Below are 14,247 nucleotides of genomic sequence, written 5' to 3'. Positions count from 1 at the left end.
CAAGAAAATACCCTCCTCCTGCTGAAAACATTTTAAAATATCTCATCTGTTGGAATGCTCTAGTATTGAAAGCTGTGCAACACTCACAAGCAGGGCATGCCCTTATCTTAGGAAGGCACTGTGTACCATCACAAGGAATACATGCTCAAGTCTGCTTCGGTTGTAAGGCTCTGCAACACTCACATGCTACACTGAGATCCTACAGTATTCCACAATTTCTCTCAGCCTTTCCATAACACGTTTCACCTTCTTGCATGAGACCTCTGTGTGACAGCGTGGATGTAAGCCCAGCTGCAGAGTAGTTAAGGACTCTTCATCCCAGGACTGAGAAATACTTTAATTCTCTTGAAAATCAGTTGGGTGCCATCAGGAGAATAGCTAGGACACAGGGGAGGAGGAAACCAGAAGAGGAATTAAGACTTCACAACAGGAACAGAAAGAGAAACTGCAGAGAGAAAGAGACAGACATGTAAGATGCTGATGGGAAAGCGGACAGTCCCAAAGGGTCCCACTACAGCACACAGAGCTTCAGACCAGGATCCACCATTTCTGGATTTCCTCATTCTCTTGGTGTGCAGTCAATGGAACAGGGACCACTGTCAAGATCTACCTCTATCCTCTTCTAATTAATGATGCAGAGACTATAGAAAGAAAGCAGTATGTCTAGCTAATGTTTAAATGTCACAAAACTAACTTTATGCCTGTCTCACGGTTTGTCCTTTTTTTTTTTTTTTTTAATGATGGGGGAGCCACACAGATTTTCACAAGTGCCTTCTGCTTGAAATATTTCAAGAGTCTATGCAGAAGCATTAACCATTCACAGCTGCAAATTAAATGAAAGATATTTCTGTTATGAAATATTAAGGCAATGCCTCAATTTCTCTATTTGTAATGCATGGCTGTCACCTCAGTGAGGCAATATAAATACATAATTTCTTGAAAACTGTATTATACAGCACTTCCATGACATTGTAATGAAGAAATTGGGGAGACAACATTAATGCGGAATTTACTTAGAATTTTGCATAGCATGATCTGAACAATGGATTAAAAAAGAAAAACCTCAGTGAGCAAACACCATGCATCCTGTCTAACAAATGAGACCAGAGTCCCCTGGGAAAAACACCATTTGATCAAAAACCTATGTAACAGTGATATGCAGATGAAACCTGACTTAAGACAGGAAGGAAAACCTTCATTCAAGCATTTCTTAAATTCTGATTTCCTTGAGTTTGCATTTTTAACAGTTATTGAAGCAGGGGGTTATGTAGTGACTGAGGGAGGGGTTTGTTTGTAACGAAACTTCAAATGCTCATATAAACGGTGACCTACATCCCTCTCAGTTTATGAACTGAAAATGAGACAAGCTAATGACATAGCAATAGAAAGACTACCTGACTGCTATTCCTGCTGATTAATCCAAAACTTCGCTTTTCAATCTTAAATTGATGGGGAAGCAAAGAAACAGTGGAAAGAATAGATGGGGAAAAAAAAAAGTAAGAAAAGTACAGGGATAAAAAAACCCCAAGCCGTAAGAATGCATAGAAGCAGAAAAAGGAGACATTCTGGGAGCACAGGAGATAAAATAAGGCTAGCTAAAGCATTCTGTATTTATCTAAAGCCACATTTTCAGATAAAAATTAATTTCACAGCATTATGTGCCTATACTAACACTGGGAATGCCTTCATCACTTGATGGAACCTAGCTGCTCCTCCCTAGTTTTACACAGAGAAACTCTGAGTTAGGCTACTAAGTGGGGAAAAAAAATTGAACTTTTAATAGTCAAAATTTCAAAGCATATTTGATATTACAAGAAAATGTAAGGAAATTATTACAAAATGAATATGTGAGGAATATGACTACCACAGCAGTGCTGCATAGATTTTTATCACTCTCACTTCATATATCAACCCTGAATTTAGATCACCTCCTCATAACAGATGTGTAATTACAAGGTATCACTAGAAGTCTCGCTCTTACTCAAGAGACATTTTTCCATTAGTACTCTAGCCATTCGTAATTCTGATTTTTTTGCCGATTTTATTTTGCCAGTTTGACAGCATTCACAGAGGTCAGACTGCTGACAGGAGCAGGACCTGGTAAGGTTTCCAGTGAATGACACAACCTTGCTGTGGAACCCAATCCAAACCTACTCTATCAGCAGCTGTTCATCTTATTCCAAGAAGCACTCTTATCCTGACACTGCTGGACTGTTACCTCCAAGAGAAAAATACTGAGTGGTTCTTCAGAGGAGAGAGGAAAAAAAATAGAAAATCAAAAGAAAAAAGGATAATGTGGGCAGAACCGTGGTAGCTGCACTCAAGAGAGAAGAAACACACCACCAAAGGGAATTTTCTTTCAACTAAGGCAAAACTTGGTAAGTCTTCTGGGTCTGACACTACAAAGCATGAGGGCAAGACCATTTTCACTTTTTTTTTCCTCCTCTGTTTCAGTATTAGAGTTTGACACTGACAACTGGATTATTTTAAATGCTCTTCATGCATGACAATTGCAGACGCTTACCGTCTTAAGTGAAATCTGTCATTCTCTTGCGGTTTTAGATGCTTTCTTCCTTTCCAGTAAAAACAGTAACAGATATTTTAAAGTGTCACTACAATTATTAGTGACTAAGAGTTTTCACAGAAAACATGTTCAAAACCAGAACATCCATACCTCAAAGGATCAAAACATACCCAGACATTTTTATAGCATGCCATGGCAAGGGCAACATTAGAGGGATGTGAGCTCATTCCGACCCTGTATGAGTCAATGAAAAGACTATCCCTTCATTCCATAAGTTGCAAGTCAAAAAGACAGACATTGAATAAACCTGACATAAAATTTCAAAGTTTCACATAATTAAAGAGGAAAGGGGGGGTTACACCATCTTCCACAAATACCTAAATACCTAAAACTTTTCATAAATAGCAAGTTATAAGAGTGCAGGTTAAACACACTAAGTTCGCAAAATTAAGTTATATTAACAGGACAATTAAGCATTTAAAGTAAAAAGCAGGTAGTGATTCTTTACACAAAGATAAATAGGAAATGATTTTCCAAAAACGCCCCTCTCCTAACAACCTCCCATGAACCTCGTAATACCAAGTTTCCTGACACAGCCCTGGCTAAAACCAGGCCAAGACTCAGTGATAAAATGCCAACAACCACCAGGGCCTCCTTGACATTAGCAGTCTTCTCTTACTAGTGGACAGACAAACAAAAGACAGCCATGGTGAGGAAACTCTGGGATACGCTCTTAAAAAAAAGACTGGGCATATAAATGCTGAAATACACAACCAAGGTGTTATTCTTGTATTTGGCTTCCTGGATTACTACTCCAGAAAAAAAAGAGGAAACAATACCAAACAGAACAGAGGAACATATTTACTACAAAGACATGGCACTTCTCCTCTACAAATGCAGTATTAACTGGTAGGCCAGGCCCAGGCTGACACACCAGGCACAGAACATGGCTTGGCCTGCACAGGCTCCTCCTCTCTGGGATGCTTCCCCCATCCTCACCCTCCAGCTCCTTGCCCCACCTATGGAAAGTGTGTGCCTGCTCCACCGTGGCTAGGGCACAGTCCTGGCCTTTCTATGCAAAGAACACTGCGCTTGGCATGTTCTTTCCTATCTTTCCTCAGACCCCCAGTGCTCCAGCTGTGTCCCAGGGCTCTTTGGAGGGCCCAGAACTGAGAAAAAACACAAAACACTGCTATTCACAAGGCAAAGCTGAGTAACAAAAATTTTGTGTTGGACATCCTGCTCCTTCCCCTCACAAGCATACCCAGCAGCTCCCCAAGAACAGGAGGGATTGTCTCCCTGTCACCAGAATAAGGGGATGGTACCCAGAGGTCTTCAAGAAGGGTGGTGCAGTGCTTGCTGGTTTTCCCCCCCCCCAGTACATAAGCTGGATCAAGAGGGTTTCTTAAGATCCAAAACCGAAGGGAGAAGGCACAGGATGGCAGGCTTGACAGCAGGCAGTCACCTACCCACTCTCCCACTGAACAACCCAAGTTCAACCTAGAAACAAAACCTACCCGTGTAGAAATGGTACATACCTACCTACCTATATATGCTGCTTGCCTCAGGAAGGACAAAGGTAACTCATGCTTTGCCAAGGGTAAACCCTCATACTGAAGGAAGGCCTTCTAAGTATCATAAAAAACAAGCTTCACAAATTTTTCAGTCTCTCAGGATGACTTTCATGGTTGACAAGAAGGTCTGAGAGCTGACAGAACTTCCACTGGCTACCCAGAAAGTTCTGGATACCTGACCTAGACACTGCTAGGAAATTGAATAGTCTGAATTGTTCAGATAAAACAATCATTAAAAGCATCTACAAAGTCTCATTTATTCCTAAAGCTGTGACCTAGTGAAGAGATTACCTGTTTGTTTAGTTTTACAAATATCTATTTCTTCAAACCTCAGATGCCTTTGAATTCACTCTTCACTAACTACAAGATTCCTCAGAGAAAGAGAAGGACCTTGTAAAGCAAAGCACTTGGGTTGTCAGAAAACAATGCTAGAGAAACAGCATAGAAAATTTGTAACAGAACAAACAATGGATGTCTCTGGTTTGGCCTCAGATTTTGAGGCTCTCAACTTTTAGTCCTCTACTCTGAAATTTCAGCTGTGCTTCCAACAAAAATATAGCACCTACTTCAAGAAGCAGTGAAAAAATGAGAATTAAGTTACTCTGTAATAAAGCTATAGTTCTCGGTAAATCCAATTTCTGCCTATTAAATTATTTACATGACAAGTTTGTTCTGTACAGATGTCATCCTATCAGCAAGACACGATTCTATTAATAATACTTCTATTACTAATATTAATAATACTAATAATAATTCTATTAATGTAACATGTTATTTGCAGCCTGAATTCGAAAAGCACAAAGTCACATTGAAGAGATCAAAACATTGCTAAGACTACAGCAAGAGGTGTATAACAGGTAAGAGAATAGTATAATTTGATCACGTCACTTAAAATACTGAAAACAAATAAATTAGCTTTGCCTTCAAGCATATTTAAAGTTTGCCCTCAACGGTGTACTAACACGATTAACATCTCCTTTTCACACCTGCAACATCCACAGACCTTCAGAACTCTCACAGTTACCGTGCAGAGCCAAATTATTTGATAAGTCTCTGAGCAAGTGCAAGTAACTGTGAGCAGGAATCCACCAGGCTTCTTCAAATTAGATAAAAAAATATCTGCTGTACTCTACAGTACTTTCAAACTGTTGTTTTGCTCAGATACGCCAAAATAATACTGTAAAACTCTGCAAATGCAGAGGAGTAACATACCCAACTGTGCAAACAAGATATCTGATATTCCTAAAACACAAGCAAAGTTACTGTTTAGCCATAGACAATGATGGGAAAATATTTCAGATGTAAATACATACAATCAAACATTATGTAGGATATGTTCCACTTCATACTAGTGGGGTGGAAGCCTCTAGGTGCTAACAATACAAGAAGTGTTACATAAGACTATGCACTTAATTTTGTAATGTGCTTCTAAAAATAAGTACTCCACTGGAAGCTGTTGCAGAGCCATGGACAGTTACATCAATGTGCACAAAGAACAATTGCTCAGTTGGAGCAGAATATTAGATTCGATTCAGATTAGCATTCTCCTCTGCCAATCACAGAAAATACTGAACCAACTGAGACTAAGAAAATTAATTTGCATTCATTAAGAAAACACACACACAGACACACTCCTAATCATAAATACAGACATATTCTATGAGCAGAACTAATAAAACCCAGTTTCTTACAGATCTGTTTTTTTGTTTCTTAATACTTCTACCACACCATGATAACCCTCAACTTCCTTCTTTTCCACACCTCTTCATGACTCCCGCTCTCTCTCTCCTCCCTGAGCCAGGGAAAAGAGTAGTGGTGCGCACACTCTGGAAGTCTGCATGTGGCCACAAACTGCTTGACCAGCCATCATCCTAAAGAATACATACTAGATCAGGTCTGACTATATCTTTTCCAAGAGGGTGTACGAATTTGGACATCCTTCCTTTACCTAGACACAATTCTATAAGGTTTGTAGGACCATAATTTGAGGCTTAAATTCTCTTCCTGATTAAAGTTTCCATATATAAATATAAGTATAAATTAAATGCTTAACTTCTGAGTTAACTCAGAAGTTGGGTTACCTATACACACGACATTTTAAATCTTTATATATACATAGACATATATACACTCACTGGGGGAAGGGATAGAGAAACCAAACAATCTCATAAATCACTTCCCTGAGAAAAACTGTATCAAAGCTTCCTAGGTATTTGCTTTTTTTTTTAAAGCAGTACTAGATACTGTAGAATGAAACCAGCATGCATTTGCCTAGATTAAACTCCACTCTTCCCTCACTATCCGATTTTCACCGTTCCTCTAATTTGTACCATTTTTTAAAAAAATTACAGTTAACTGCATCATCATGCATCACACTGCTCTTCAAAACAATGATTAATCAATGTTGCTTCCCCTGTTTCTTGCAGGTAGAGACATAATACAGGCCATTAAGTGTGTTCTACTATCAGCAGATTTTACTACTGCAGCTTATTAATTTGCAGCCTATGTTATTCCTCTTCAGGCTCCTTGCTAAGTACATTAACACCATGGCCTGTGGACTACACTTAGTCTACCAAGCTTTAAAATACACTTCTAAGTATTTTTGTTTTAAACGCTGGACTCCGCAAACACAGGTATTCACTGGTATAGGAAAGTCCAGCAGTTGTACACTAGAATACACACATGCTGCACTGAAGGGGCAGTTAAAGACGCCTGCTCTCAGCGAGTCATTCCTGATTGCCAATCAGACCTACAGTTGGTCATCCCAGTTTTCAAGACTTGTAAAAGTGTTGCTATAAAAATGAATTCAGTCTAGTAGTGTATTTAAGAAAGGGAGGCCTGAAATTGAATCTACAGTGAGGACCCAAAAGGAACTGCCAGATGCTTCAAAAAAGGTCATTTAAACTAAAGGTATGCATCCTTTGGAGACAAGTAAAAGATTAAGATCACAGCTAATATCAACAGTTTGCAAATGCTTAATTGTTATGGAAATACTACTTGCCATCAACTGTATACTGCTGGTAGTCACAATACACACCTACCTGAGATAAGGGAAGCTCACAAGAGCACCAATTTCTGGAAATCTCTGTTACCCTTCCACAAAATTCGGAGTATTTCCTGTGTCATCATAGATATCCCATAGCATACATGTTCCAATATAACTGAAATTCCACAAATTAGGGACAAAACAAATAATACATTTTGCCTCAAAACATATTGTCCTGAAATGCCAAAAAGTTTCCTAAAACACAACCATAAATTAACTCCATATCACAACAGCATAGGAACCTGAATTTACTTCCAACTTCTGCCATGAAATAAAGAGAGATACTGACTTACTTTCACATATAATGCTGATCTTAATTTGATCTTGAAGAATCAACTTACTAGAAATGTGCATCTGGATCCAGTAAAAAAGCCAACAACTTCAGATTTCAACATAAGGTACCCTTCTAATTTATGATGATACTTTTGACATGTTGAAAAAGGCACACCACACAACTATGTATCAATAACAGTACCAACATTGCAACAAATTAATCAAATATCTCATATAGAAAGGGGTTTTTTACTGCAAACAGTTTTACAGGTGGATACAATATTGCAAGGTACTTTCAACATTCAGAATTACTCATCACCTCTTCAGTCCTTCGAAAGTTGACAATGCCTACAGCTCTGATTTATTTCTGAAAATCTTGCAGATTTCTACTTCTCCACACCACAAAGCATGGTATAAACTCTCAAGAAGAGAAACTATCTTGTATGCATTTTTTAACCTACTTAGTCTACTTCACAGCTATTTTCCTGCTTTATACTTTTTTTAAAAAATTATATTTATATGCAACAAGTACTTTCTTACTAATTGTTACTACTGAATGATGAAAGATTTCAAGCATATACCTAAGAAGTCCCCTACACAGTAGAGAAACAGAAGGAAGGTTGGCAGACCTTTTTTCCATCATAATTCTCCACCAACACTTCCTTTGCAAGAACAAGTTTTCACAATTAGAACAAAAAACGCATTAAAAATAGTTACAAAGAATAGTCAGTCTACCTCAGACAATGCAAGGTTTTATTATTAGGCTGGAAGGGGAAAAATAGTATTCCAGTGAAGCTTGAAGAAAAAACTCACAGTCATACAGACTGTATGACTAGTACACAGTTCACTGACTCAAGGATTAGTTACTTATTTTGCACTAGGACAGCCATCTTCCTACAGTCCTTAGGCAAGAAAAATAATATATTATCATTGTCTGTGTTACGAAGGCAGCCTTAGAAAAACTCATTTGCCAAGAAGTTGCCTACAAATCTAAACATTAACAGTTTATAATTTAAAATAGCTAGCAGTTATTTCAATGTAGTTAGTCATACTGCTTCTTTTTGGCGCCTGGAAACTCCTTGCTATTGTTTTCAAATGTACACATTTAAATTGCAATGAAATTGTTGTGGACATAGAATTCTAAAACATGGAAGGACAAACAATACAACTTCCTACCTCCCGATTTTGGTATAGGACCATTTTGGTGGTTTTAACACTGCCATCTCTAACTATGCATGTTAACTGCTACTGGTATCAAGTTCCAGAAGCCTCAAACCATGCAAGTAAAACACAGGAAAACATGATTCTCTTATTACAGACTAGAACTTGGCTATAAATTGGTTAAATGACTTACCCAGAGTCACCCATCACTTAAGTAGGTAACTCAGAAAGACAGAAAGCATGCTCCAAGTCTTATACTCACGCTTAACCCATTGGATTACTGTCTGCTCAGCAAGAGTAATACAAAGTAGGAGTTTCCATTTTACTTCCCACAAATCCATCAGCATTTCATATTAGTTTTCATTTTAAATAAAATATACCTTTTTACAAATAACTTGACCTCAGCCAACTATATTCAACCATCATGGACCTCAAATGCATAAAAAAATCTGAAGGCAGAGCTTTGAAAATGCTTCAGAAGTTCATTAGACTACTCACTGCAGCCAAAAAGGATCCTGAGCAACTTGGCGTACAAGATGATACTTAAAAATACCCCCAAAAAATTATCCCAAATCAAAAGGAAAACAGGAGGAAACAACAGTTTACTTACTAATGAATTTCTGATCAACAACTCTTGCACTGCAATTCAACAAGAGAAGAGTATGTCTGAAAAAAAGTCTCAATTACAATCGAGTTGTAACCTACCAGCATAATCTGAAAGGAATCCTCCTAGGAAATGTAGAGTTGTGAAATTAAGCATATTAGCATGCAGAGAGTGGTCAGATGGCAAAGCAAGCAAGTCAAGGGGAAAAAATAATGCAGGCTTTTCTGTAACACTACTGATAACCAATGTGATCTCAAAACAAACTGGAGGGGGGCTCGGAAACCTCTTTCAGCAAGGATCATTTACACCTTTGATTTGGGGCCTATTACACAACCAGACCAAAAGCTGAGCCAGTAGTACACACTACCACAATATAAATACTCCATTTTCAGCAGAGTATTATAAATGAAAGATAAAAAAATAAATTCAAAGCCATCTGGACATTTTAGGAGGTTTTTTTATTACTATTTTTGCTGATACAAACACAAAAAGATTTAAATTCCTATGTAGAAATCTCTTTCTGACTAGCATAAACCACGTTTGGTGTACAAACACACACCTTCTCTAAAAACAAAATAATTGCATACAATTTTAAACATCTTACTGTGCAATAATTTCATTTGACACAATTCTTCCTACACTGGTATAATGCTCAATAAAGCATAGTTAGCTGTCAACATACAGCATCCATCCCAAAAACTCTCAGGCAAAGTTAACCACCAACATGCAAGTAGGTGCTTTTAAGTCAATGAGACTACCCACAAACTTTCAGTTGTCCATAGTTCTTACAGGAACCTGGGTCAGGAGACCAATGCAACACACGCATAAACACAAAACATACGTGCTTTGAGAAAAAAAAAAAAAATAAGAGAAAAGAAAGGCCAGGTCTTTGCAGGAAACAACTTAAACAGGTTGTTTTTAATTGCTCAATACAGTGCATCTGAGACATCAGGACAACGTTCAAGTAAAAATATTCACAGATACCTGTTTTGTAGAAGAATGTTCATATACAATTTTTATTTACTTATACCTCAAAAGTCCAGATGCAGCAAAGTTAGGTTAACTTGAACTTCTTGGCTCTTGACAACAAGCACTGTAATTCATGTATACACTGTATCAATAATTTTTAAAAAATAAGATTGTATCATTTTTGAGCAATCATTTTAATGTGTCAAAAAAAATATTTTTACTTACTATGGCACTGTACTTTCATATAATCTGGCACAGTTTTCTATCTAAGCTAACATTTAGAAACACACACAAATACAGCAAGTATTTTGCCAAGAATTCATGATTATTTTTAAGAACACCATTTTTAAAATGCCTTTAAAAAAATCTGTATTCATGCACATTATAGCTTTAAGGAAAGACACAACAAAAAACATTAAATCCAAGAATTTACTTACTTTAGAACAAAATTCTGTACTTGGAACCTTAGGTGCACTTTCTATACTACCTCATAACAAAACAAACAATTTGTTTCTCAAGTTTCCAGATCAAGTCAGAAAGCCAGGTGCAAGAAACCCCTATTTGAATCCAACTGCAGTGTATCTTTAAGTTCTATTAACTTCTGGAGTCAATAGCAAGGAAGCGTAAGATATTTTTGAATAAACAAAGTTATAATAATACAGGACTGCTTTAAATCTATAATGAGGTTACAGCTTTGCAATTACTACACAACAGACAGACCATTACACCAACACAAAAATAATTTTTTTTTAAAGCCACAGCAGAGGCTGAAAGTGCAATAATGTTTCTGATTTCAGTCTTAACCTCTTATCTAGACAGAAATGCATTTGGAAGCATAGATAGTACAGCAGAAATACTTCCTGAGAGCTACTGTTCCACTGCAGGCCCAAACAACTTTCATGCAAAAGGACTGAGGTACAGACAGACCAAGATCTTCAGGTGCAAACAGCCACTTATGGGACCAGTTTTTAGCATGAAACTTCAGGACATGCTAACTGCCCTTTTTCCCACTGAATACCAATTTTCTAAAGTTAGATTACCTTAAAGAGAATTCTAATCAAATTTATACATTCCATGATATTTTTATTATTTTCATTTCTTAGCCAAGGGCTCTTGATTTCATTTGTTGGTAGAACTGACACACAAATGTTTACAATAGCAGTGACTATTTTGACACCAATATGAAAGTTTCTAGAAGAGACTTGTAGACAAGGTTTATCTACTACTACACTCTTAGCTTTATCAACAGCTTCCTGAAAGTGAAACAGAAACACACTTGCAAGTCAAGTCAGTCAGCTCATGATAGCAAGTATTCAAAACCCTTCCTAAAATCAGAAGCATTCGACACCTTGCAGTTTAGCATGCCAGCTGAATTCTCAACATAAACAACAGTGAAATTTGGGGGAAACAAACAAAAAAAACCCACCCCAAAAAAAGGCACTGGACACATACATTGTCTTCAAGATCACAACACTGGATCCAGTAAGTTGTGTTCTATTAACATGCCACAATAAGAGAACTCAAAGTACATTGACACACTCAGAGCAATTCTTCCAGGTCCAAAGAAAGATGCCTTTGCAATATAAACTTAAACAATTATTTCACTCTTGCAGGTCTATACAAGTCTTAACAGTCTGAAACACATCCAAGTTTCCAGAAACACAAAGGTTTCCACTTAACTGATGTGACAGCAGGTTTGATCATCTCAAACTCCCTTCCCCCAGCTGAAGCGTTAAGACTAGCAGCCAGTCACCAGCGCCAGATGTTACTGCCGTGCAAGCACACAGGAATGTCTCCTTCACACACAAGTCACACACACACATATATACAAGAAAGAGACACAAAAAGTTCTTGTCTTCCCCTGGGGATAAAACAGCACAAAGTTGGAAACAAGTTTTTCCCCCGATAAAACAGACTTACAGCAGAAATGAAAACATGCTTGTGTTAGATGTGGATCAGCACCAGAAGCTGCTGATCCACATCTAACACAAGCATGTTTCCATTTTCTCATATTACAAAACCTCCAAAACAAAGTAACTTCACAAAAAAACCCAACCCAAAAGAGAAATGCTAAATCTAGAATACCTGTAAGCAAATCCTCGTTTCCGCCAGGATCACGCGTACACTAACTACAGTGTAAACACTGCCTCCTGCACCCTTCCCCGCTGCTCCAGTGTCCCCCTCTCATCCCCGAACTGTCATCCCTGCCCGTACCTGCGCGCTCCCCCCGGGGCCAGGTTCACGCCGAAGCTTCAAACGGCCGCCGCGGCGGGCAGGGGAAGGCCGGCTCCTTCCTCGGGGGCAGCGCTCGGGAAAGCGGCTCGGCCCGTTTCAAGTTTGTTTTACAAACACGTCCGAGGGAAAACCAGAACCGATTTATACACCACCTTAACCGCCGCCAGGAGGAGAGCGAAAAGACGCAAGCGAAAAAAATATTTTTCTAAAGCCAGCCAGCCAGCAGTGCCCCGTCCAACCCCCCCTCTGCACCCCCGGCCTTCCCGGGGGCCGGCGGCGCAGGCCGCAAGGCCACCCCGGCAAAGCGCGCAGCCCGGCGCCGCCCGGGAGCGGGGCCGGCGGCAGCCCCGGCCGCGGGTGGCAGGTTTCGCTGCCCCAGCGCCGGGCCCGGGGGGAAGGCGGCGGGCGGGGGCCAGGCGGCCGCGCACGGCCGCCGCAGCGCGGAGACAGGCTCGGCGGGAGGGGGGGCCGGGGAAGCAGCCACCGCTAGGCCCGGGGCCGGGCTGGGGCAGGCGGCGAGGCGGCGGCGGGAAGGAGCCGTCCCGGGCGGGCCGAGCGGGCCGCGGGCCGAGCTGCCAGTGGCGGCCGCGGAGGATGCGGGGCCCAGGCACCGCTGGGCCGCGGCCTCGGCCTCAGCCGGCCCCGGAGCGGCGCCCGGCGGCCGCCGCCGCCCGCGGCCGCGGAGGAGGGCGGGGGGCGCCGGGCCGGGTCGGGCCTGCGGCTGCGCTCCCGGGTCGGGCGCCGCGCGTCCCCCCCGCTCCCCCTCGGAGACAAAAGCAAACGGAAACCCGGCGGGACGGCCCCGCACCCGCAGGGCTCCGCCGCGGGCCGCGCCACCGCCCGGCCCTCCCTCATCGGCCCGCGGCCGAGACAGCGACGGGGCCCAGGCCGGCGGCGGGGGCCGGGGAGGGGGCGGCCGGGGCCGGACTCACCGCATGAATTTTCTTGTCCCGCGGATCCAAGATGGCTGAGTATCCAGCACGGAGGATGCTGGGGGAGCAACCTTTACCCTCTGACCCGGCCGCCGCCGCCGTGACCCCGCCGCCGCTCGGCCCGGCAGCCAGCGCTGAGGGGCGGGGGCATGCGCCGCCGCACGGCCTGGTCTGGCGCGACGCGGAGCGGAGCGGCCCCGCAGGGAGCAGCGCGGAGAGGCTGAGGGGGACGGGGAGGAGGAAGAAGAAGGAGCTGTGAGGCTCGCTCCGCTGCGCTTCCTCCGCCTCCCGCGGGAGACGCGGCCCAGCGCTTGGGGCCGGGCCCGCGGCGGGGCTCGTAGGCCGCGGGGCTGCGGGGCCTGGCCGCGCGCCGTGGGCCTGGGGCGGCCGGCGGCGTCGGCGCTGACAGAGGCGCTGCTGACCGGGGGCGCGCGGGTCCGACGCTGCGGGCGACAGCGCCTGGCCCCATTTTGTGAGGGGAGAGGGCGGCCCGGGTGCGCAGGCTGGGTGCGCCGGGCCAGGCCGAGCCAGGCGCGGGGTGCGGGAACGAGCAGGGGCCAGGCACAGCAGGGCTTCCCGGGCCGCCTCTCACCCTGCGGGGGTATCAGCCCCCGGGGGTACCGGGCGGGCTGTGGAGACCTACCCCAGGCGGACTCACTGCCCCGGGAAGCGCCCCAGCGTCCAGAGGGGGTGGGTGCCCCATCCGCTGTGGCCCCGAGCTGTCAGCTTTGCCTGGGTGACAGAGCGCGGAAGGAATGGCCTGGCCTTGCCATATCTGTGCGTTAGCCTGTGGAGGATCTAGGTCAGGAGCTGCCATCCTGCTTGGGTACATTGTGTGAAAGTTCGTATTTTCTGTCAGTGAGGCAGCAGTAGGCAGGCAGGCCCTGCTATCCCCTTTGTTATTAAAATGGAAAAGCATTGCCAAGATG

General features: G+C 42.7%; 1 protein-coding gene across 9 annotated transcripts in view; it reads right to left on the bottom strand.

Annotated features, from left to right (window-relative positions):
* Positions 1-13,892, bottom strand: part of CNOT2 (CCR4-NOT transcription complex subunit 2) — a 91,520-nt gene extending 77,628 nt beyond the window's left edge. For 3 of the 9 annotated variants that reach the window (XM_055710813.1, XM_055710812.1, XM_055710810.1), the window contains exon 1: positions 13,319-13,892. The gene's annotated coding sequence lies outside the window, so the exon portion shown is untranslated. Of the gene's footprint in view, positions 1-12,365; positions 12,663-13,318 lie in introns of those variants that run through there. The other 6 variants (XM_055710816.1, XM_055710815.1, XM_014283008.3 and 3 more) reach the window with 4 other exon arrangements.
* Positions 13,893-14,247: the final 355 nt, after the last annotated feature.

The sequence above is a fragment of the Falco cherrug genome, chromosome 5 (genome assembly GCF_023634085.1).
Source record: "Falco cherrug isolate bFalChe1 chromosome 5, bFalChe1.pri, whole genome shotgun sequence".
NCBI classification, from domain to species: Eukaryota; Metazoa; Chordata; class Aves; order Falconiformes; family Falconidae; genus Falco; species Falco cherrug.
This window is presented reverse-complemented; position numbering and strand designations above follow the sequence as displayed.